General features: G+C 41.9%; 1 long non-coding RNA gene and 1 other non-coding gene across 2 annotated transcripts; one reads left to right on the forward strand and one right to left on the reverse strand.

The window, feature by feature from the left end:
• The first annotated feature begins 10,891 nt into the window (after nucleotides 1–10,891).
• On the forward strand, nucleotides 10,892–10,997 carry LOC141625535 (small nucleolar RNA R71). The gene has a single exon (XR_012535308.1). It is a non-coding gene; the product is annotated as a small nucleolar RNA R71 (small nucleolar RNA).
• Nucleotides 10,998–15,390: 4,393 nt separating this feature from the next.
• Nucleotides 15,391–16,868, reverse strand: LOC141621310 (uncharacterized). The gene is made up of 3 exons (XR_012532213.1): nucleotides 16,737–16,868; nucleotides 15,952–16,098; nucleotides 15,391–15,681 (listed from the first exon to the last, which is right to left on the reverse strand). It is a non-coding gene; the product is annotated as an uncharacterized LOC141621310 (long non-coding RNA).
• Between the last annotated feature and the right edge of the window lie 1,264 nt (nucleotides 16,869–18,132).

Below are 18,132 nucleotides of genomic sequence, written 5' to 3' on the forward strand. Positions count from 1 at the left end.
GAGCGAGTGGAAGGTGGTAGAAGGTCAAAGGTAGAGGCAACCTACCCCTAACAGTGGTCAACAGGACAAGATGGGGTAGGGTGGTGCAAGGTAGGACCACGGATAAGGAACCACAAATCTTCCAAGTCCGCTGGTCAGAAGCTAGCCAAAACATTGCCAACATGGCAGAGACATCGAGGTACCTATCATTATCTACATGTGCCAGGTCACAAGGGAAGACAGGGAAGATAGAACGGGTAAGAAAGGTGGCTATGTGTCACGGTCCAGTACTTTTGCCGGATCGTGGCGCGCACCCTTGCCCGTCTCAAGGCAAGATGCAAGCGACAAGGATCTTCGAACTAGTGATGGATCGCTCACTAGTACGTTACTCGGGTCTCGGCAACACTCGACAGGATGCAACGAGAGCGTTAGGCTCTAGTGTTTGTCAGGCACTAGGCACTCGTAATCGGTCTCGGGGTGTGAGTCGGGATCCTAGTGTCGATCCCACAAACACGGCTTGTTAGTAAAGTGAAGGCTAAGAGTCGTTCACAACAAAGCAACAACAAGCAATACGAAGGCACAAGGTAGGAAATAGATTTTCATTCACTAGTACTCCCTAAAGAGGGAAATATGATATTTACATCCTGGTAGCAGGAAACATTGAAATTACAAGTTTAGTTCAGAATAGCGATATACCTATTTATGGAAAGAAAAGCTATTCTAAAACTATGCTAAACTAAGAAATTACTTACTACAAATGTACAAGGGAAATGAAATTACATAAGCATAAATAAAACTAAGGGGTTCAAGTGTGCGGATTGTCACACTCTCTCCCACCTAATCTGTTGCCGCCCCCGGCAACACAAAAATCTTGAATGGTGCTTCAGTGAGACATCCTCGGTGAGCTCTGATTGTCCATGCAGTGTTGGGGCTTCTCTTGTACAACTCGGCTTGAATCTGTGCTTCGTCCCACACAATGACTGGCCTCTTCGTCCCTTCAAGGATAGGCTGGAGGTCCTTGACATAGAAGCTGCCGAACATCATGTTGTCCAAGTCCACCACGTGCTCCTTGTCTTTCGGGAAAGTCCACTTTGCCGCTGCTTGAAAAGATCTCTCTCGGGCTTTCTCCAAGTATCGGCTCCAACGGACTTTCATCTTGTCTCTCGTCACTTCAGCACCTGCATTCAAGGGAATGTGAGATCTCCAGGACGCCGAATCAGCATTTCGGCGCGGCCCCCTGATGGTACGAGGCCTTATCTCTTGGGTCGACTGACCCGCAAACCAGGACGTCGATTCAGCACATCGACACGCCCCCCTGATGGTACGAGGCCTACTTCTTTAGGCATCTCGGCCCCCATTGTCTACTCCTCGGTGAGGGGGTAGACTCTTCTTTCACCCCCCAGACCACTTAGCATCGTAGTTAGTTTGGGTCTTGTTCGCCCTCGGCTCCACCGAACCTTTACGCATTCTCCAAGGTCGCATCCCTTGTTTCGGCGTCGGTATCACCCTCATAGCCGAAATTCAATGCTGCCCCTTATCTTCGTCGCTGTCTACCGTCTTCACTATGATAGACCCCATTAGTAGCATCGATCCGTCACTCGGTTTCAATACCACCAATGCTTTCTGAAAGAACTGCATCCCGAGTACTAACTTGAAGTCATCCAGCGGAACGGTGGTGAAGTCGAGCTCCCCTGCTCACTCACCCACTTGGACCGCGACCTTCTTAGCTACTCCTTGGACGCGTCTCACTTTCCCATTGACCGGCTTTAGGCAGCTGTTAGCATCCCGCAGAACTAGCCCCAACCGATCAGCTTCCTCTTTCGTAACAAAGTTGTGGGAGGCGCCCGAGTCGATCAAGGCTCGTGCTTGCTTCCCATTCACCATCAAGTCCACGTACATGAGCCCGTTGGATTTCTTGGCGGAGGAATCTTCGTATTTCCCCATCGCGCTGATCCGTTGGAGTGAGCCCATCCGTGGTTGGTCTTCACCATCACTCGAGTCTTCATTACACTCTTGGTGATAGTCGGCCAACGCCCCATCAAGACATTCTTGAGCCCCCTTCGGCATCTTCTTGAACATGGCATTGAACTCTGCTTTGTTCGGACAATCGGCCATCTTGTGAGGACCCTTACACACAAAACACGCAAACGGTCTCTTCGTTGTGCAAGCAGTAGAGTTTCCCGCCTTCGAAGACGAGCTTGAGGGCGAGTTTGTAGTGCTCGCCGATTGGGCTTGACTTCTTTGTGAGCGGAACCGACTGTTCCTAACTGAAATGGCGCTGTTTTGTGGCCTTTGTCCATTGTACCCACTTTGTGACACACCAGTATTCCCCGTTGGTGCCACAACTTTGGTGCCTCTCGTTCCCCATGAAAGTCGAGCAGGCGCTCCGCGGCCGATATGGCCGAAGACAGAGTTTTGGGATTCTGCCTCATGACCTCCTGTTGTGCCCACCTCTTCAACCCGTCGATGAATTCGAATGTCCTATCCGTCTCGGACATTTCGGTAATCTCGAGCATGCATGCAGAGAATTCCCTCACATATTCTCGGATTGATTTGGTGTGCTTGATTTCCTTCAACTTCTTCCGAGCAACAAATTCCGTGTTCTCGGGGTAGAAGTGATCCTTCAAGAACCTCTTGAAGTCGGCCCATGATGTCACCGTAATCGTGCCCGCATCGATTTCCTTGTACCTAGCCCTCCACCACATCTTGGCATTGTCGACTAGATACATGCTTGCCGTGACAACTTCCGCGTCTTCGTCGAGCCCACTTACTAGGAAGTATTGCTCCATATCGAAGATAAATTTATTGACCGCTTTCGAATCCCTCGCCCCATCGTAGGCACGAGGTGGAGGTGCCTTCACCTTATGGCTCCCCACAGATTTCCCGTCATTGGCCACCGCTTTCACGAGCGTGGCGCAAGTGTTTTCTAACATCTCGACCTTTCGATGCAAATGATTGATCTCTTCCTCCCGATCATCGGGGATCGCACCACTGATCGCTTGGATGCGGGTGTCCATCCCGTCCACCTTCGTCTCAAGGTCACAAACCAACCTCTGCAACTCCTCGAGGCTCGCGGCCATCCGCATAACGGTGTCCTCGAGTTTGGGAAGCTTGACGTCGATTGCGTCCTCTAAGGCATCCACTCGGTCCTCGATTGTTTCGCCCATTTTCTCGATCTCGATAAACAAATGCGGCTTGCAGACGCCCGTCCGAAGACCGGGCTCTGATACCAAATGTCACGGTCCAGTACTTTTGCCGGATCGTGGCGCGCACCCTTGCCCGTCTCAAGGCAAGATGCAAGCGACAAGGATCTTCGAACTAGTGATGGATCGCTCACTAGTACGTTACTCGGGTCTCGGCAACACTCGACATGATGCAACGAGAGCGTTAGGCTCTAGTGTTTGTCAGGCACTAGGCACTCGTAATCGGTCTCGGGGTGTGAGTCGGGATCCTTGTGTCGATCCCACAAACACGGCTTGTTAGTAAAGTGAAGGCTAAGAGTCGTTCACAACAAAGCAACAACAAGCAATACGAAGGCACAAGGTAGGAAGTAGATTTTCATTCACTAGTACTCCCTAAAGAGGGAAATATGATATTTACATCCTGGTAGCAGGAAACATTGAAATTACAAGTTTAGTTCAGAATAGCGATATACCTATTTATGGAAAGAAAAGCTATTCTAAAACTATGCTAAACTAAGAAATTACTTACTACAAATGTACAAGGGAAATGAAATTACATAAGCATAAATAAAACTAAGGGGTTCAAGTGTGCGGATCGTCACACTCTCTCCCACCTAATCTGTTGCCGCCCCCGGCAACACAAAAATCTTGAATGGTGCTTCAGTGAGACATCCTCGGTGAGCTCTGATTGTCCATGCAGTGTTAGGGCTTCTCTTGTACAACTCGGCTTGAATCTACGCTTCGTCCCACACAATGACTGGCCTCTTCGTCCCTTCAAGGATAGGCTGGAGGTCCTTTACATAGAAGCTGCCGAACATCATGTTGTCCAAGTCCACCACGTGCTCCTTGTCTTTCGGGAAAGTCCACTTTGCCGCTGCTTGAAAAGATCTCTCTCGGGCTTTCTCCAAGTATCGGCTCCAACGGACTTTCATCTTGTCTCTCGTCACTTCAGCACCTGCATTCAAGGGAATGTGAGATCTCCAGGACGCCGAATCAGCATTTCGGCGCGGCCCCCTGATGGTACGAGGCCTTATCTCTTGGGTCGACTGACCCGCAAACCAGGACGTCGATTCAGCACATCGACGCGCCCCCCTGATGGTACGAGGCCTACTTCTTTGGACATCTCGGCCCCCATTGTCTACTCCTCGGTGAGGGGGTAGACTCTTCTTTCGTCCCCCAGACCACTTAGCATCGTAGTTAGTTTGGGTCTTGTTCGCCCTCGGCTCCACCGAACCTTTACGCATTCTCCAAGGTCGCATCCCTTGTTTTGGCGTCGGTATCACCCTCATAGCCGAAATTCGATGCTGCCCCTTGTCTTCGTCGCTGTCTACCATCTTCACTATGATAGACCCCATTAGTAGCATCGATCCGTCACTCGGTTTCAATACCACCAATGCTTTCTGAAAGAACTGCATCCCGAGTACTAACTTGAAGTCATCCAGCGGAACGATGGTGAAGTCGAGCTCCCCTGCCCACTCACCCACTTGGATCGCGACCTTCTTAGCTACTCCTTGGACGCGTCTCACTTTCCCATTGACCGGCTTTAGGCAGCTGTTAGCATCCCGCAGAACTAGCCCCAACCGATCAGCTTCCTCTTTCGTAACAAAGTTGTGGGAGGCGCCCGAGTCGATCAAGGCTCGTGCTTGCTTCCCATTCACCATCAAGTCCACGTACATGAGCCCATTGGATTTCTTGGCGGAGGAATCTTCGTATTTCCCCATCGCGCTGATCCGTTGGAGTGAGCCCATCCGTGGTTGGTCTTCACCATCACTCGAGTCTTCGTTACACTCTTGGTGATAGTCGGCCAACGCCCCATCAAGACATTCTTGAGCCCCCTTCGGCATATTCTTGAACATGGCATTGAACTCCGCTTTGTTCGGACAATCGGCCATCTTGTGAGGACCCTTACACACAAAACACGCAAACGGTCTCTTCGTTGTGCAAGCAGTAGAGTTTCCCGCCTTCGAAGACGAGCTTGAGGGCGAGTTTGTAGTGCTCGCCGATTGGGCTTGACTTCCTTGTGAGCGGAACCGACTGTTCCCAACTGAAATGGCGCTGTTTTGTGGCCTTTGTCCATTGTACCCACTTTGTGACACACCAGTATTCCCCGTTGGTGCCACAACTTTGGTGCCTCTCGTTCCCCATGAAAGTCGAGCAGGCGCTCTGCGGCCGATATGGCCGAAGACAGAGTTTTGGGATTCTGCCTCATGACCTCCTGTTGTGCCCACCTCTTCAACCCGTCGATGAATTCGTATGTCCTATCCGTCTCGGACATTTCGGTAATCTCGAGCATGCATGCAGAGAATTCCCTCACACATTCTCGGATTGATTTGGTGTGCTTGATTTCCTTCAACTTCTTCCGAGCAACAAATTCCGTGTTCTCGGGGTAGAAGTGATCCTTCAAGATCCTCTTGAAGTCGGCCCACGATGTCACCGTAATCGTGCCCGCATCGATTTCCTTGTACCTAGCCCTCCACCACATCTTGGCATCGTCGACTAGATACATGCTTGCCGTGACAACTTCCGAGTCTTCGTCGAGCCCACTTACTCGGAAGTATTGCTCCATATCGAAGATAAAGTTATCGACCGCTTTCGAATCCCTCGCCCCATCGTAGGCACGAGGTGGAGGTGCCTTCACCTTATGGCTCCCCACAGATTTCCCGTCATTGGCCACCGCTTTCACGAGCGTGGCACAAGTGTTTTCTAACATCTCGACCTTTCGATGCAGATGATTGATCTCTTCCTCCCGATCATCGGGGATCGCACCACTGATCGCTTGGATGCGGGTGTCCATCCCGTCCACCTTCGTCTCAAGGTCACAAACCAACCTCTGCAACTCCTCGAGGCTCGCGGCCATCCGCATAATGATATCCTCGAGTTTGGGAAGCTTGACGTCGATTGCGTCCTCTAAGGCATCCACTCGGTCCTCGATTGTTTCGCCCATTTTCTCGATCTCGATAAACAAATGCGGCTTGCAGACGCCCGTCCGAAGACCGGGCTCTGATACCAAATGTCACGGTCCGGTACTTTTGCCGGATCGTGGCGCGCACCCTTGCCCGTCTCAAGGCAAGATGCAAGCGACAAGGATCTTCGAACTAGTGATGGATCGCTCACTAGTACGTTACTCGGGTCTCGGCAACACTCGACAGGATGCAACGAGAGCGTTAGGCTCTAGTGTTTGTCAGGCACTAGGCACTCGTAATCGGTCTCGGGGTGTGAGTCGGGATCCTAGTGTCGATCCCACAAACATGGTTTGTTAGTAAAGTGAAGGCTAAGAGTCGTTCACAACAAAGCAACAACAAGCAATACGAAGGCACAAGGTAGGAAGTAGATTTTCATTCACTAGTACTCCCTAAAGAGGGAAATATGATATTTACATCCTGGTAGCAGGAAACATTGAAATTACAAGTTTAGTTCATAATAGCGATATACCTATTTATGGAAAGAAAAGCTATTCTAAAACTATGCTAAACTAAGAAATTACTTACTACAAATGTACAAGGGAAATGAAATTACATAAGCTTAAATAAAATTAAGGGGTTCAAGTGTGCGGATCGTCACACTATGCCACCGCAGACAATGGTGCCCGACTTCTTCTTCCCAACAGCATTAAAATATTGAGCTGTCAGATAAGCAATGTTAAGAAAAAAAGGGCCCTCGCTATCAATGTTTAGATAGCCCCCGAGAATCGACAACTCAACATTGTTAATGTTGTTGGGCTCTTTACGGCCGAAAATCTTCCCACCAATGAGACGCAGAAAGTAACGGGCCGGGGAAAGGTGGACATGAGCGAGTCTGCGCTCCTCAAAGGGTGTCTGTGCCAAGGTCCTCCAAAGTATATGTAGGACCTTCCTAGGAGGGTCTGACTCACCGTGGGAAGACAGACCTAACCTACTACCAAACTCAGCTAAGGTCTAGGTTGTAGTCCGATTAAACAACCGGAAGGAGACACACGAGCAGTCTGGGTCAGTGGCGTAGGCAGCAGTAGAAAAAGTGAAGGAGCGGAAAAACTCAAGGGTCAGCTCCTTATAGGTCAAGGCACTCATAGTGGTCAGTCCAGTCATCCCCGCCCCGTTCAAAATCTCAGCTACAGGCTCGTAAATTCCTAACTTCTCAGGTTATTTCCGACATAAAAATTTAGTTAAAGCAAAGTCACAGCTCTCCAAGTCGAAAAAGCGGGTACGATGAATAGAGTTAACAAAACGTACCTATGGGTAGTCGGGATGTGGGTCCAAGGACTCATCGGCACGGAACGTGGCACGTCCAGCAGCAGGCGTACCTCGTCCTCGACCTCGTCCACGCCCTCCAGTACCCGAAGAAGAAGGCAGTCCAGTAGTGACTAGGCGGGGTACTAGGGCAGCTCTGTAGGCAGCTGTGACAGCTGGTGACGACGCAACAGGGGTCGTCACCGTAGAAGAAACGGTACCAGCAGTAACAGTAGTGGCAGTAGCAGTAGAAATAGTAGGAATGACGGTGGCAACAGTAGGGACCACTGTCTCAGTCAAGGATGGGATAACAGTTGAGCTAGTCGACGACATTGTGTTACTATCCATTTTAATCAATCAAGTAAGGGCAAAAATCAATCAATTAATCATTAAAACACGAATTCCCCTAATTATTTCAAAAAATTCGAACCCTAATCACTCAATTAAAAGTCGAAAACAACAAGTAATCAACAAAAGAGGGAATCACTTACTTGATTAATAACCCACAAGAATAAGCAAGAAATCGAAAAAAATCGCAAGAAATAGTCGGATTTCAACAAAACCCGTGCAAACCCTAATTTCCCAATTAAGCAGCAACAAAGACGAAATTGAAGGGGGAAATAGAGGGCTAATGTCGATACTATTACAAGGCATGCAAAGTGGGTGATTGATTTCGGTAAAGCGGAAGATAAAATGAGGAATTGGGAATTTTTTAGAGAGATTATCGCATAAAAAGAGAAGAAACAAGTGTTAGAATGAAAATAGAAGTTAAAAAGAATAACTCCCTGCGTATAATAGGCATAGTCACTCAATCGAGTGATTTGAAACCACTTGATTGAGGACTCTAGGATCCATTCAACTCGATCGAACACAATTCTTCTCGATCGAGAACTCCTCTATTTGGGCATTTCGATCGAGTGACTGAAACCACTCGATCGAGTTCTTTTGCTGGGCAATCCTCTCGATCGAGTACAAAAAGTACTCGATCGAGGTGTTTTCCTATTGCACATGTCCCAATGCGACAAATCTTCCCCAAACTTGCATAAAAATACGCAAAAACACTTCCCAAAAATACCAAATCACAAAAACATGCAATCTATATTCGGTTTTCGCTAAAACTAACTAAGCTACTGTCTAATAGTCTAAAAATGCAATTAAAAGGTCTTAACGGAAATTCAAAATTAAAAATTAATACAACGGGGCATTCCCCGCTCATCGTCCAAAACACTGTAATAGCCCACAAGAGGGCTTCTGACTCGAGGAGGTCCCTTCAGCATCTCGGACCGTCCTCTTCGATCGCCACGAGTTTGAACTCGAACTGATGGAAGGAGAATAGTTGGCATCCACATACGCCCGCCCAAACTTTCTTCTTCCTCTTGACATTCCCATCTGCATTGACATTTCCATCATTTTGATTGACCTTTACTGTACCTTGACCGATAGCATCTCCAACATCCACTCTATCTATACATGCAGCAAGGAAAATAGTAGAATGGTCCTCTATTTCGCTCCTCAGTCTGAGGCGGAGGGGTTACAATATCAGCGCAATATTCAATATTCACAGTTGGAGTGTCTGTATCTGGGTCAATAGAGGGTAGGGCATTGCAAGGTTGAACTTGCATAGGCGCCCTGCGAGACTTAGACTGATGAAATATCAGCTCCTCGTCTCCTACCTGAAATGTAAGGGTCTTTTCCCCGACGTCAATGACTGCACGAGCAGTAAATAAAAATGGCCGCCCTAAAATAATAGGGGTGTGAGTATCCTCGGGTATGTCTAAGACCAAAAAGTCTACGGGAATAGAGAATCTCCCGATCTTTACAGGTATGTCCTCTATAACTCCTAGTGGCCGTGATATACTACGGTCGGCCATCTGAACGGTCATATTGGTGCAATTAAATTTGGTCAAACCAAGTCTCTTAGCGAGAGACAAAGGCAAGACACTCACGCTAGCTCCTAAGTCGCATAGCGCATTGTCAATCAAGTGGGTCCCTATATGACAAGGAATTGAAAAGCTACCCGGGTCTGATTGTTTGGGTGGTGTCTTATTCTGAACTAAGGCGGTCCCTACTTTAGTCAAAGCCACCGTTTCGTGGTCATTTATATGTCTCTTACGTGATAAAATTTCTTTCATGAATTTCATGTAAGAGGGTACCTGGGTAAGCAATTCGGCGAAAGGAACGTTGACGTGAAGGCTCTTTAGGATCTCAGCAAATTTCCCGAACTGTTGGTTAGCCTTGTTGTTCTGCAATCACCTTGGAAATGGCACTGTGATAGGAATTTCGAGCCCTTTATTCCGTTCTTCTAATGTCTCGACGGGTTCAAACTCATTTTTGTTCGATCGATCTCTTTTACCTCTCGATCGAGGCCTTTCAACAACTTTTTCACTCGATCGAGCATTGTCAGCTACTCGATCGAAACCTTCATTATCAGCATTGCTCGATCGAGTCATAAACTCACTCGATCGAACACTTTTCTCAGGAATTTCACTCGATCGAGGAATTTCACCCTCTCGATCGAAACCTTCATTTTCAGCTTTACTCGATCGAGTAATATCTTCAGCAATTCTACTCGATCGACCTCCAGAAATGAGTCGATCGAGTATTTTCTTGGGATTCAGCACTGATTCATCTACGGACGACTGTTCACTGCCTGCAACATCGCTTTTCGGGTCTGATGTGTCCTTTACAGCTGACATTTTGGGTCCTTCATAGGAAAGACCACTGTGCAAATTAATCAGATTTATCATCTCGTGTGGATTCTTCTCAGATTGAGACGGTAAATGACCCGGCTTCCTTGTGGATTGGCTAGCAGCCAGTTGAGCTACTTGGGTCTCGAGTGACTTTATTGATGCTTCTTTCTGTTGGTCACTCATCTGCAACTGCTTAGTCAATGATTGGATCATCATCGACTTCAACTCAGCTAACTCACTAACTCCACTAGATGAAGCTCCTTGATGCGGCGGTGGAAAGGATGGAGGCTTTTGAAAGCCTTGTTGAGCTTTGTGAGGAGGAACATAAGCTTGTTGCTACTATGGAGAAGGAGTAGGATTAAGCACATTCTGACTAGTCTATCTCAAGTTGGGATGGACTCCACTCTGATTATTATAATAGAAACCTCCTCCTTGCCTGTATTGTTGAAAGGCAAGGACTTGCTCCTTCTCTGTTAGACAGTCAACAACAGTGTGACCGTCATTACTCCCACATCTCTCACAAGTAATGACTTCATGTCTAGTCAACAAGTGAACCGTTTGTTGATCACCAGCAGCTTGCAACTATAACTTATCAAAACAGGCATTCATGGCTTCCAGCTGAGCCACTACAGCATTATCAACTGAATGACCTGTGCGAATACCATCTCTCGGGTTCCCATACTCAGCACAATGAGTAGCCATCTCCTCAATAATTCCCCATCCTTTGTCATCATCATTGTTCTTCTGAAATCGCCCATTAGATGAGGCGTCCAATATAGCACAGTGGTCATCATACAACCCATTATAGAACTGGTTGCACAAGAACCACTGATCAAAACCATGATGAGGAAGAGACCGCACCAACTTTTTGAAACGACACCAAGCTTCATAAAAATTCTCATCAGGTGCCTGCTTGAAACTTGTAATTTTTCCTCTCAGCTGATTGGTACGTTGTGGAGAAAAGTACCTTTTATAAAAGGCAAGGGCAAGAGTCTCCCAGTTGGTGATACCGGCTGCAGTACGATCAAGATCAGTGAGCCATTCACGGGCTCTGTCGGTCAGAGAAAAAGGAAACAGGACTTCCTTAATCTTATCCTGGGTCACTCCCTTAGTGGCGGGAATGGTAGAGCAATAGTCAGTAAATACCTTCATATGTTTACACGGATCTTCACCCGCCACTCCTCGGTACAGATTTCGTTCAACCAGATTAATATAGGACGACCGAATGTCAAAAGTATTACCATCCTCGGTCGCAAGTTTGAAACCTTTAGGGATCGAGGCAGCCGTGGGCTCTGAGTGACTCGTGATATTAGGCATCTTTACTGGCTTTATAGCAGAAACAGAGTTGTCTTCTTCACAAGACGGATCTTCTGCAAACAGAAAATATTGTAGCTCGGGTTCAAAAGTACTCAAGACTTCCTTTTGAATCTTCCTTTGCAGTCTTAGTCTATGCCGAAAGGATCTTTCTGGCTCAGGATCAGCAGGAACTAATTCTGACCTGTTAAACCTGGGCATATACAACACTGAAGGAAATAAGTGAGAACTGTCTCAAGGAATAAAAATTCCCTGAGACGAAAAGAGACAAACGAAACAACACAGACAAACAGCGCTATTGCCTCCCCGGCAACGGCGCCAAAATTTGATACGGTCGTTATGTACCAAAAATAAATACCTAGATATAACTAACAGAAGCTAGTGATAAGTAGGGTCGATCTCCACAGGGAGGCAAAGTATCTATCTGTAAGTCCATCTATCTAAGTCACAAATGGGGGGCTTTGCTTTTGGTTTTCTAAACTACTAAAGGTTAAGGGGCAAGAGAAATAAAGCAAGCGCAATAAGGCATGAAAATGAGATAAAAGTGATCAGATAAAAGGGAGTATGTATGTCAGGATTTCGGTTCACCATGGCAGTTTATCGACTCAATAATATATAGCCTAGACAATATACTGTGAGAAGGGGAAGGGAAAGGTCCTTCCGGTCTGGTATCCACCCTAGATTTCCATTAATTTAACTTTCGTCCTCATTAGGGTAGTCTACTATTCATAGCAGGTCTGTTTATTCCAATCTTCCGATCCAGGAACAAAGTTAACCAAATTAATGTTATTTAGAAGCGTGCACTCAACTAAATATGTTACAGTTATATTGCTATGGTGACAGATTCTCACATGTAAATTACCTAGTCTATTCACTACATCGTCTCAACTCTACTATGGATCCCCTAATCCTAACATAAATAGATTAGCTACTCATGTTCTTAATGCAATCAACAAAAATAACAATAATCATGACGATGCTAATAGAAGACATAGTAAATAAACTGAGATCAAGCATAAACGAAACAAAGGCAAGGATAAAAACAAGAGAACAAGAAGTGAGAGCAAGCAAAGTATTAAGATAAACATTAAAAGGGAAGAAATATTACAATTCAAAGAATCCGGCGTAAAGAACAATCCACAGTAGTTAAGAGAAAAGCTAAGAGATTAAGTAGTGATTAAGAAAATTTCCGCAGTGATTAAGAGTATGAAGGATATTTTATGCCCTAATTACGACTCCCTTATATAGGGGAGTAAAAATTAACATAAGTAAACCTACCACGGATTACTAAAACCAGTGTAAACTAGCTAGTCACTCAATCGAGTGCTTTCAGACCACTCGATCGAGGATATCTTCAGCCAAACTGTTCGATCGAACAGAAAGTCCTCTCGATCAAACTCTTCCAATAAAGCTCATTTCGATCGAGTATAAAGAACTACTCGATCGACCTCTAACATCTGCCAAAGTACTCGATCGACTTCCAGAACCTCTCGATCGAGTGTTTTCCACTGAGAACAGCCTTCAACTCATCTTGGCAGCTTCCATTGACCTTCTTTCACGCATCCCGAGGTAAAACTCTTGTTCTAATATCTCCGTCTCCTTAAAATGCGTGCTAAATGGGCCGAATAAGGGACGATTCCACTACTTTAAGGTCCATTTTTGCAATTAAGACAAAACAAACCAAAGAGCCGATTCGGGGCATTTTGCAATACAAAGCGATACAAATGGCATAGAAATGCGTGAAATAAGAGGCTAAAATGTCTATATAAATTGCACGTATCAACATCCATTATAATTCTTGAGAAGAACTGAGGATCCGTTCTTGTGTTTGGATGACATACAAAGTTGTGTGTTGAAGGGTTACACAAACTTTAGTTTCCAAACCTATAAGGATTTAATGAAATCCTAGGCTAATATTATTGACTCTGGAGTAAGTGACTAGAAAAATGTCTAGTATCAATCATTGCAAGTTCTACAAATGGAGTCTAAGTACGTTGTGATATGGTGATTAATAAAGGAACTATGGGTAAATCCTTGCCAAATATTTTATCACATGTTATATGATAACAGTGGGAGCATTTTACGAGTTAAAAGGCCCAAGTCTATGAAGAAGTCTAGACATGTACTCAGAGAAATTCATGACATTAGAAATGACATTGAATAGAAGGAAAGAGCGATTCATAAAGTTGGACTAAATGGATACATGGTATATCCACTAACCAAGCTTTTATTGCACCTTGATAAGTATATATATACACATATATATATATATATATATATATATATATATATATATATATATATATATATATATATAGAGGCAAGATCCGGTGAGTTTGCCACTTTTCGTGAGTTACCCCGCATTTATATACCATTGGATCTAACAAGATCAAGGGCTGAGATTAACCCACACAAACACTCATAAAATAATTCTATCTTTCTCTCTCCTAAAATCAATCCTCCCGTGCGTTTATTTCTTTTTTTTTTTTGTTCTTTGTGTTCTTCATTCTTCTCCACAATTTTCTATATTCTTCAAATTCATGTCACAATTCAACTAATTCTTCACAAAATTGGAATAATTCAAAACGAAAAGCATAAAATTCGTCGATTATCTTACGATTAATTCGATTGCATCAAGCAATATCCGTCAAATTTAGCCCCAAATATGGAGAAACCCTAATGTAAGACTATGAAAAGAAGGTAAGCATAATTTTTTAAATTTTGTGACTAATAACATTAGGAAACAACAAATTTAATAGAAAATTTGTTCATTTACAACAACTTTTGAAAAGATTTCGATATTTTTTGTGATTTGCAGCAATTTGAATCATGATGAGCAAATATAACTGGTGTTCAATAGAATAACTGACGCAATTTAATAGAATAAGCGACGTAATGTAATAGAATAACTTATGTGTTCGATTTTACTCGTTAGTATGCTTGTTTATCCTACCGTTGACATTTGATTGATGATTTATTATCATAATCCTGGAAAATTGTTTGTAATCTAGATTAGCACATCAACTGTTTGTTAAAATGTCTAGTTGACTTTAGAAACTCCGTTATTGTAATGAAGAAACGTGGTTATTTAATAGTTATTCAAATTCAGAACCTCAGTTATTGTAATGTACAAACTCGGTTATTGTAATGTACAAACTCAGTTATTGTAATGTAAAACTCGATATATGTAATTATTGTAATGTAGAAACTCGAGATATTATCTTGTATAAATCTGGTAATTATAGTTATTGTAATGTAGAAACTCAATTATTGTAATGAATAAATTGTGTTATTGTAAAACTCAAAAATATTCAAACATTCATATGCAGTTGTTGTAACATTACATCTCAATTATTGTATTACTTTAACCTTGATTATTGTATTATTAAAACACGATTATTGTATCGTCGAGTTACTTCTTGGATGTATAAAATATATTCAATGAAATAATTCATTATTTTTGGTGATTTACTGAGTTGAATCACGTTGAACACGGACAGACGTTCGGTGGAATAATCGATGTATATATTTGGTCATTTAATAGTTAACCCAGTTGTTTAGAAACTCCGTTATTGTAATGAAGAAACGTGGTTATTTAATAGTTATTCAAATTGAACCTCGATTATTGTAATGTACAAACTCGGTTATTGTAATGTACAAACTCGTTATTGTAATGTAAAACTCGATATATGTAATTATTGTAATGTAGAAACTCAGATATTGTACTGTATAAATCTGGTAATTATAGTTATTGTAATGTAGAAACTCAATTATTATAATGAATAAATTGTGTTATTGTAAAACTCAAAAATATTCAAACATTCATATGCAGTTGTTGTAACATTACATCTCAATTATTGTATTACTTTAACCCTTGATTATTGTATTATTAAAACACCGTTATTGTATCGTCGAGTTAATATAGCCATTCCCGATTTGTTGAGCGTGCTTTAGAAGAAGAAGGCGAGGAAGATGAATAAGAAGCTGGATGATAAAAAGCGGAAGAAGATGAATTGCAATCTGAATTTGACATAAGCAACACTTTTTTTACAACATAAAAATAGAGTAATTACATCAGCGTCGTATAATAATTTCCGTAAATTATTACAATAACCGTGACTGAACTTTACAATAACTGTGATTGAACTTTACAATAATCGGCCATGATTGAACTTGTGTACTTTGTCTCATACTTCATCCCTGAAGTTAAACATTAACAAGAAGTTGTCTTGATGGTGTCTTTTCCCCATTCATCCCAATGAGAACCATGTCTAGCTGATGAGGGTTGAACTAGCAAAAAGTGAAAGCTCGCTGAAAGAAATAAAAACAAAGAAGGGCGTGAGTTGAAAATTACTATGCAAATCGAAATACAATAACGACCCATAAGTATTGAAATAACCATAAAAACAGTCTAAAATAATTGGATCTTTTAGAGAAATAAAAGCATATTTTGTCAGAATGAAGTAACTAAGCAAAATGAAATACAATAATCCAACTAATGCATTGAAATAACTGAAACAACACAATACAATAACTGGTTATTTCAGAGAAATAATAATGTACCAAAAAAACTCAACTTACGTGTTGAACTTGTGTACTTTGTCTCATACTTCATCCCTGAAGTTAAACATTAACAAGAAGTTGTCTTGATGGTGTCTTTTCCCCATTCATCCCAATGAGAACCATGTCTAGCTGATGAGGGTTGAACTAGCAAAAAGTGAAAGCTCGCTGAAAGAAATAAAAACAAAGAAGGACGTAAGTTGAAAATTACTATGCAACTGAAATACAATAACGACCCATAAGTATTGAAATAACCATAAAAACACTCTAAAATAATTGGATCTTTTAGAGAAATAAAATCATATTTTGTCAGAATGAAGTAACTAAGCAAAATGAAATACAATAATCCAACTAATGCATTGAAATAACTGAAACAACACAATACAATAACTGGTTATTTCAGAGAAATAATAATGTACCAAAAATACAATAACTGAGTTTGAATAATACAATAATTCGGTTAAAGCAATACAATAACTAACACCAGCAGACAAAGTTCGTGGTGGTAACACATCTAAATCAAAAACCCTAAAACTTATCAAAGATACAAAATAACACAACTGAATAAGAAAAAACTTATGAAACAGCTTACAAACAACATGAAAATGCACAAGATCGTTTAGAATTCTCATATTAAACTCAAAACCTTATATATTATTGGGAAAATAATGAGAAAACAAGCAATTTAACAACAAAACATAAGTGCAGACGGACATACAACGAATCAACAAAAATGAAAAGGATATTAGATAAGAACGATAATGAAAACGCACCAATCAGATCTAGAAAACAAAATTAGTACTTACATATAGTGAAATTGAAGAGAAATACTAAGATGAAGCGAAAGCGACAACGAATCTCCTTAATTGATGACAAATTTGAACGAGGATCATGAAGATTGAGGATGAAGATTGAGTTTGTAGCCTGCAATTTGAAGAAATTTGAAAAGAAAATTATTCTTACTCTTCTCCCCATCTCTCTCCCCATCTCTCTCTAAAATTAGTTTTAGAAATACTTCTTACTCTTCTCCCCATCTCTCTCTAAAATTAGTTTTAGAAAAGAAAATAAAAATTATTCTTATCTAATATTATTTAGTTACTAAAAGTAGTAATAATAATAATAATAATAATAATAATAATAATAATAATAATAATAATAATAATAATAATAATAATAATAATAATAATAATAATAATAATAATAATAATAAGATTAATTTTAAGATCACTAATTTATTTATCTAGTTAATATATAAATTAGTATTAAGGGTTAGTCTTGGTGCAACTGAAATGAGGATCTCACAATATTGAGACTAGGAGGATCATCCTTATATTTTAAGCTCAAGAACAAGTAGGAAATGAGTTCTTACTTGTGCCCTCAAATCCGATTTCCATATTGTAAGAAGCATTCTTCTTTTCTTTGTTTTATTTTGTTATGCATGCATAAGATCATCCCATTTAATTAATGAGTAATTAGATATAAAATTAAAGAGTTTAATTTTGAGGGTTTTTGAATCCTTTCAAATAGTTGACCATGTACATTGTTTTGACTCGTTATTCATGAAAACAAAGCTTATAACTCAAGTCTTGACCGTAGTGACATGCCTTATGCTGATGAGATTTGACAAAATTATGTTGGTAAACTACTTAAATTCTGAGGTCTATAGAGCTTCCTAGGCCAGGAACATTAATAAACTGGTCTCATTTGTCAATTAGACTTGAGCGTGGTTCTCCTTGTGGAATGTGTAATATCAAACTGCATAAGTATGACATTAATTTCTTAATACTTTTACGTGCTCATATGATGAAGTACATGAGGATAGACGGTTCTTACCGTTCAAATAAGCCTTACATTACCTTTTGTTTAGCCAGTTTGAACCCTTCTAGTCGTTTCATATCCTACTTCTAATAGCTACAATCCTAGAATTTGCCTACCTTATCGGGATCGTCGCAGTTGCTTGCTATCATGTTTATTTTGCTACTATGGTTGGGTTGGGACTATTTTTGTCATTTGTGGGTGTAGTAGAATTTATTAGCAATTTTGTTGCATCCCTTATGTTGAAAAAGAAAAGAAAAGAAATTCGAAAAAAAAAGTGAAGAAGAAAAAAAGGAAGGGCAAAAAAAAGGGTAGAATTTATTAGCAATTGTGTTGTATCCCTTATGTTGTATCCCTCATCTTTTCATATTAATCCATACTAAACTT

Source organism: Silene latifolia, chromosome X (assembly GCF_048544455.1).
Source record: "Silene latifolia isolate original U9 population chromosome X, ASM4854445v1, whole genome shotgun sequence".
Lineage (NCBI taxonomy): Eukaryota > Viridiplantae > Streptophyta > Magnoliopsida > Caryophyllales > Caryophyllaceae > Silene > Silene latifolia.